Source organism: Xenopus laevis, chromosome 1L (genome assembly GCF_017654675.1).
Source record: "Xenopus laevis strain J_2021 chromosome 1L, Xenopus_laevis_v10.1, whole genome shotgun sequence".
Taxonomy (NCBI): domain Eukaryota; kingdom Metazoa; phylum Chordata; class Amphibia; order Anura; family Pipidae; genus Xenopus; species Xenopus laevis.
The window spans coordinates 1,471,948-1,478,661 of record NC_054371.1 but is presented as its reverse complement, the minus strand read 5'-3'; the positions used below and the strand labels follow the sequence as shown (position 1 = coordinate 1,478,661).

The window sequence follows — 6,714 nt, the reverse complement described above, 5'->3', positions numbered from 1 at the left end:
AAAATTCATTAATGAAAGTAAAATTATATAAAATATGATACAGTAAGATAAAAAATTTTCCTCTCTACCAACCAAAAAAATAAATAAAAAAAATTTACCTAAATAGTAAACAAAATTATCACATCTTCAGTCACTCTTATTGCAATGAACATAAAAAGAGGAGTCTTCGCCAGAATTATACATAAATTTTTCTATATAAACCATATCTTCAGACTCCAGAATTTTAAGATAGGGAGACCACAGCGCAAGAAAATTTTCTCTAAAACCCACATTCCCATACCTAAAATCTATTGCTTCATCTATGCAGAGAGACTTAAGATAGGATAAAATAAACTTTAGATCTGGAGAAGTTTCCTGGATCCAATATAAAAAAAATGGATTTACGGGTAGCAGCAATAGCTAGATGTACAAAATTCTTATAATTATTCCAAAATTTTGTCTTTGGAATACAAACAGCAAAAGATGTTACCGACGATCAAGCAGTGCAAATTCAGGAGACAATTTAAGATCAATATTCAATTTGTCATTTAGGAAATTTTCCAGCTCAATCCACAACTCAGAAATGAAAGGACAATCCCACACATAATGAAATAGAGAAACATTCTTTGACTTGCACTTAGGGCAGTAAGAAAGTGATATACCCTCTGAATTCTTAAAGTAAGATATCTTGTAGCTTAAATGGACCAATCTAAAATGCTGTACTCGCCAACCTTCATATCTAATAAGTTTATTAAAATTCTTAATAGAAGATAATAAATGATGAGAGGTAATGCTAATTTTTAATAAGGATGACCATTTTCCCGCTAGAATTTTTAATGGATCAAAACTGCTAGGAGCAGATCTAAGACAAAAGTCAGTAATATAGGATATCCTGTTAAAGGTAGGATCATCTAAAAAATTTTGAAACCCTTTACATAGAGGAAGTTGATCAATGGCAACATTTTTCTTATCTGTAAGAAGGTCTAAGCCACACAAAAATCTCAGATGGATTAATCTGTCACATTCATTGAGATCAAATTTACTTATCAAGTCTTCCCATAATATTGGTGAACCAGAAACGTTATCAACCAAATGTATCAGTTGGGAAATACCTTTTTTCCTCCAATACAGAATCAAAGATTTTCTTTCTACTTTAGTAAATAAACATAGATCAAAAGGCGACAAAAAGGGAGAGATTTGATAATTGCTACCATGCAATTTATAAACTATCTTCCAGGTAGCAAAAGTATCTTGCCAAAGAATGTTTCTCTTAATATCAATAGGAAGGCCACCACATTTTCTATGAAGAAAGGTGGAAATATGATCACCCCCTTCCAAATAAGGTTAAAAAAAAGGATTTGTGTAAACTTCCCTACCCGAAATCCACTCAAAAATGTATCTTCATAGAGAAGCAATGTTAAAGAACCTAAAATTAGGAATATTAAGACCACCCAGAATTTTCGATTGACGTAATTTAATCAAAGAGATTTTAGGTTTCTTCCCTTGCCACAAAAATTTTGAAAGTGCTTTATCCAACTTCTTAACATCAGAATGTTTTAAAAGAAGAGGAAGATTAAGTAACGGATATGATAACTTTGGGAAGATAAACATTTTAAAGAAAGCAGCTCTGCCTATAAGATTAAGAGGCGAATTAAGCCACTTATCACATAAAGATTCAGTAAGCTTAATCAGGGGAGACAAATTTAAAGAATAAAGTCTAGATATATCAGAAGGAATATTAATACCCAAATATTAATTGAACATCCTGGAGGCTTTAACTTTAAGTCAAAAAGGATTTTTTTGGAATATTACTATTAATATTAAGTAATCCTGTTTTATTACAGTTAATTACATATCCAGAGTAAGAACAATAGGAATTGAAAAAATTAAACATTTTCCTAATTGAGTTTTGAGCATCTTGAACTACCAAAAGTAGATAATCTGCAAATGCTAAAATTTTAATATATCTACCATTAACTTGTATACCCTGAAATAAGTCTGAACGATGTAAAAATCTAATCAATAGGTCAATTGTTAAATTAAAGAGCAGGGGTGACAAAGGGCAACCCTGTCTTGTTCCTATACACAAGGTAAATGTATCAGATTGTTCTCAAGCAACTATTATCCTGGCTTTGGGAGAAGAATAAATTTGCTCTAAAAAAAAAAATAAACTCCCCTTTAAAATTACAACAATCAAAAAGATAATTCCAGTTAACATTATCAAACGCTTTCTCAACTTCTAAGCTTACTAAGGAGCATGGAATTTTATGTTTTTTAGAGTAAAAAATGGCATTTAGGATTGCCCTAATATTTGTTATTCCCGACCTTTTTCTAATAAACCCATTTTGAAAAGGAGAGATAACATCTGGAAGAATATTAGCTAATCTATCAGCCAAAATCTTGGTAAAGATCTTGAAATCCTGATTAATTAAAGAGATTGGGTTGTAAGAAGAAGTTAACAAAAGATATTTCCCTTCTTTAAGAATAAGCTTAATGTTTGAAGTTATCCTGGATTGTAAAGTTTTACCCTGTAAATAAATTTCATTGAAAATATGAGTGAGGAAAGGGGATATTTCAGTGGAAATAGATTTATAAAAAGAAGTGGGAAGGCCATCCGGACCACTGGCTTTAAATTTTTTAAGACTTTTCATGGTTTTCATCACTTCCTCTGTAGTTAAAGGGGAATTCAAGATTTTCAATTTATCCTGAGAGATTTGAGGTAAATGTATTTTAGACAAAAATTCTAAGATTTTATCTTTATCATACAAAGGACGAGAGTAAATGTTTTGAAAATAATCTTTAAAAATATTCGATATGGCCTTAGGAGAGTTAATAACTCGATTCTTGCTGTCTTTAATCATGTAAGTATGAAAATAACTATTCCAATTTTTCCCTAGGTTAGCCAAAAACCTATTAGATTTATTACTAAGATTATGAAATCTAGCATTTGCAAAGGAGGAATCCTGACTTTCAAGGGGATTATCTTAAAACTTGCTTCCCCTTCTAAAAAAATTTCCAATCATTAAATAAATCAACCCTGACACTTTTGAATTGAAACTTCCTACAAACTTTAAGTTCATCCTGTTGTCCATGCGTCTTTGTTGAAGAAAACTCTTAAGAATCATTTTCCTAACAAAATAGTTGTTCCTTCGAAACCTATTACAGTACAAGGTTTGAAAGCTATTCTCTATTCAAGATTTTGAAGCAGATGGTTGCAATACTTAATTCAATGGAAGAGCTATACACGAGAGGACATATCTTGGGAACCAGCTGCCAATAGCTTCTCATCTGGTTAGACTATTTCATAAGAGATTCCTAAGTAAACCTACACCTGTTTGCAAAAATCGAAAGCTTAAATACAATCAGTCCCTTACTGGGCACCTGAATTTTACTACAGTAGTGATATCAATTGGTTATGTCTTTAACAGGCACTTCATTTCTTTAACATCAGGTATTAATAACCAGAATTGGAACATCAGGGTCTGTTATGTTGTCAGAGGATTTAGAGATTTGCCAACAGTTTCTAAAAGATTTTAATGGTCGTCTTATTGGCAAGACAACTTCTTTGAGTCATCTGTGTTGCAAATCTTTACAGATGCAGCATCTTCTACTGGTGTCTTTTATGAAGGTCACTGTGTAGATACTTGGCCCAGAAGTTGAAAGGTACAATATTTAACAAGAACCTGCTACTGGTAGAAAAAAATCCTATTTTAGTTGTGCTTGAAGATTGGGACAAATTTAATTCAAATTTAGTGAATAGAAGAAGTCACTGATCATGAACAATCTGGGTGTGGTGCAGATGCTCAATAAAATCAGATTCACCCCCTGTGCTTACATTATTGAGATGGTGTTTTTTTCAGTACAATATTTTTGATCAGGACCTTAGAGAAGGTGCAATGCCCCCTGTACCCTACAATACCCTCCTTCCCCTCACTCACTTTGGGGACTCTATCCCTTCTTTTAGTGACGTTTTTTTCCAATTTCCTGTTCATCCAAATCAGCCACTAGGCACTACTGTCATAATATATGAATAAAAGTCAGAGGTACTAATATCCTTATCATTTACAGTAGGGGGTACATTATCCCTTATAATACACGAGTGATACTCAGAGTTCCCTGTATAACTCAGCCTACAGCCTTGTGTCTTTATATGGTCACAGAACATCCCCTCAGTGACTTCTAATATCCTTATCATTTACAGTAGGGGGTACATTATCCCTTATAATACATGAGTGATACTCAGAGTTCCCTGTATAACTCAGCCTGCAGCCTTGTGCCTTTATATGGTCACAGAACAACCCCTCAGTGACTTCTAATATCCTTATCATTTACAGTAGGGGGTACATTATCCCTTATAATACATGAGTGATACTCAGAGTTCCCTGTATAACTCAGCCTGCAGCCTTGTGCCTTTATATGGTCACAGAACAACCCCTCAGTGACTTCTAATATCCTTATCATTTACAGTAGGGGGTACATTATCCCTTATAATACATGAGTGATACTCAGAGTTCCCTGTATAACTCAGCCTGCAGCCTTGTGCCTTTATATGGTCACAGAACAACCCCTCAGTGACTTCTAATATCCTTATCATTTACAGTAGGGGGTACATTATCCCTTATAATACATGAGTGATACTCAGAGTTCCCTGTATAACTCAGCCTGCAGCCTTGTGCCTTTATATGGTCACAGAATAACCCCTCAGTGACTTTTAATATCCTTATCATTTACAGTAGGGGGTACATTATCCCTTATAATACATGAGTGATACTCAGAGTTCCCTGTATAACTCAGCCTGCAGCCTTGTGTCTTTATATGGTCACAGAACAACCCCTCAGTGACTTCTAATATCCTTATCATTTACAGTAGGTGGTACATTATCCCTTATAATACTCAGAGTTCCCTGTATAACTCCTTTATATGGTCACAGAACTCTACAGTGATTTCAGATTAACCTTAGAGGATAAATACTATAAACCCTTACATTAATATACATAAAGAATTATGCACTGTAAAGTGTAATAAATATTAAAGAAAGAATAAAGAGTAATATTCTTACTTCATTGTTATTTGTCTTCCATTTTATTAATGATAAAGTGATGTTCAGCTGCTGATCTGGTGGAGCCCAAGGTGAAAACTCAGCAAAGAAGTTGTTATTCATTTCATCTGCATCTGTGATACCTTTATAGATCCGTAACCCAGTGATATATTCTCCATTTTCATCAAATGAGAAGGTTGCTCCATGTTGGGTCCTATCTTGTGGTTTCCTCAAATGCCAGTGCAGCTGCTGTTTAGGAAAAATGTTTGAATAGGTCAGTGCTGACAAATTAGACTTGGTAATAATGGAGTAAAGCCCATTAAACCCATAGAGATAATATACGTTTGAGTTACATAATGATTTATGTCTATTGTCAGCAGAGATCTGGGGAATGTCAAAAGCCCTGACTCCAGTGGCCACATTGTTACACTCACAGTAGGGTTTTGCCAGACTTCTCATTACAGGAACAATCTGTTTGTACCTTTAGTGGCTGAATAGATTGGGCACTAGCTTCTGTATAATTAACTATTATCCCACAATGCATCCTTCCATTGTTACTGATTTTTATTTACCTATTTTGCATCAGTCAATAGAATGTTATTGTGGATGTGTAATGGGTCCTAAAGGCAAAATCAAGGAGTTGTCCAGGACAGTGAGCATGCTCAGATCAGCCGACCTTGATCCTTCTATTTATAAAAGTTTTTAGCCTGATGGAGAGCAGCTTGGTCACAGGCCACTTAATGTGTTGATAAGAAACAGACCTAGAATAGTCATGGTATCATGTTTAGTATCCCCAACCCAGAACAGACCACAAAGTTTAGGTCATGGCTTACGTTTCTGCCATTAACAGCCGCCTTTCACATTGCTACTTATATTCTGCCAAGTCATAAAGTGAGAGAAGGTGATGGTTCTGGGCAGGCAAGGAAACCGGAATGTGTGACTGGAGTAATGGGGAAAGAGCAGAGTGTAGTTGAAGAAACAGGCCTGAGTCAATAATCAGACAGTGTGGTACAGAAAACAGAAAAAGTTTAGTTCAGGCAGTGATACAGAAATGGTGAAGGACAGGCAAGGGTCAAGCAACAGTAAACCCCATAATAAGTTCACCCAGAAACTATCTAGAATATACCTACATTGCGTAAAGCAATAAAGGGACTGAGCATCTTTAAACATTTAAACTTCGCACCAAGCACGAAGATGTTACGAGACATGCTGATAAAAAAATGCATGCAGATGCACAGTCAACCTGGCCCCCAGGTACTATTAGTTAGAGTTCCAAGGATTTCAATACACTGAAATGGCATAATAGTTTTAAATCAAAATTGAACTGCTTTGCAGAATTATTGATAGAAAGTCCCATATGTTTAATACACTCTCATGCACCATATATAATTCTGTTCCTGAGATGTCTGCATCCATAATTACGAATTCCGTACATGTGAAAATGTACCGCCCATTGACCTTTACTTGATGCTGTCACAACGCAACTTGACACATTTTAAAAATTGCATTTTTTGGTGCGCCCTTATATCTAATTTATTATATCATAATATAACCCTAATTTGGTTACTGTCTCTTTAAATAGCAATTAACCCTTTGCAATCCAGAGCCCTGAGACCCTTTTGCATATGAAAAGTACTGGGATCTACAGTGCAGTGCCTCCACCTAGGGAACACTGATGAGCATGCCTTGGGGGGGGG

General features: G+C 34.9%; 1 long non-coding RNA gene across 1 annotated transcript; it reads right to left on the bottom strand.

Annotated features, from left to right (window-relative positions):
- Positions 1 to 3,581: 3,581 nt before the first annotated feature.
- On the bottom strand, positions 3,582 to 6,072 carry LOC121401517. Its single transcript, XR_005966304.1, has 3 exons — positions 5,851 to 6,072; positions 5,039 to 5,266; positions 3,582 to 3,668 (listed from the first exon to the last, which is right to left on the bottom strand). It is a non-coding gene; the product is annotated as an uncharacterized LOC121401517 (long non-coding RNA).
- Between the last annotated feature and the right edge of the window lie 642 nt (positions 6,073 to 6,714).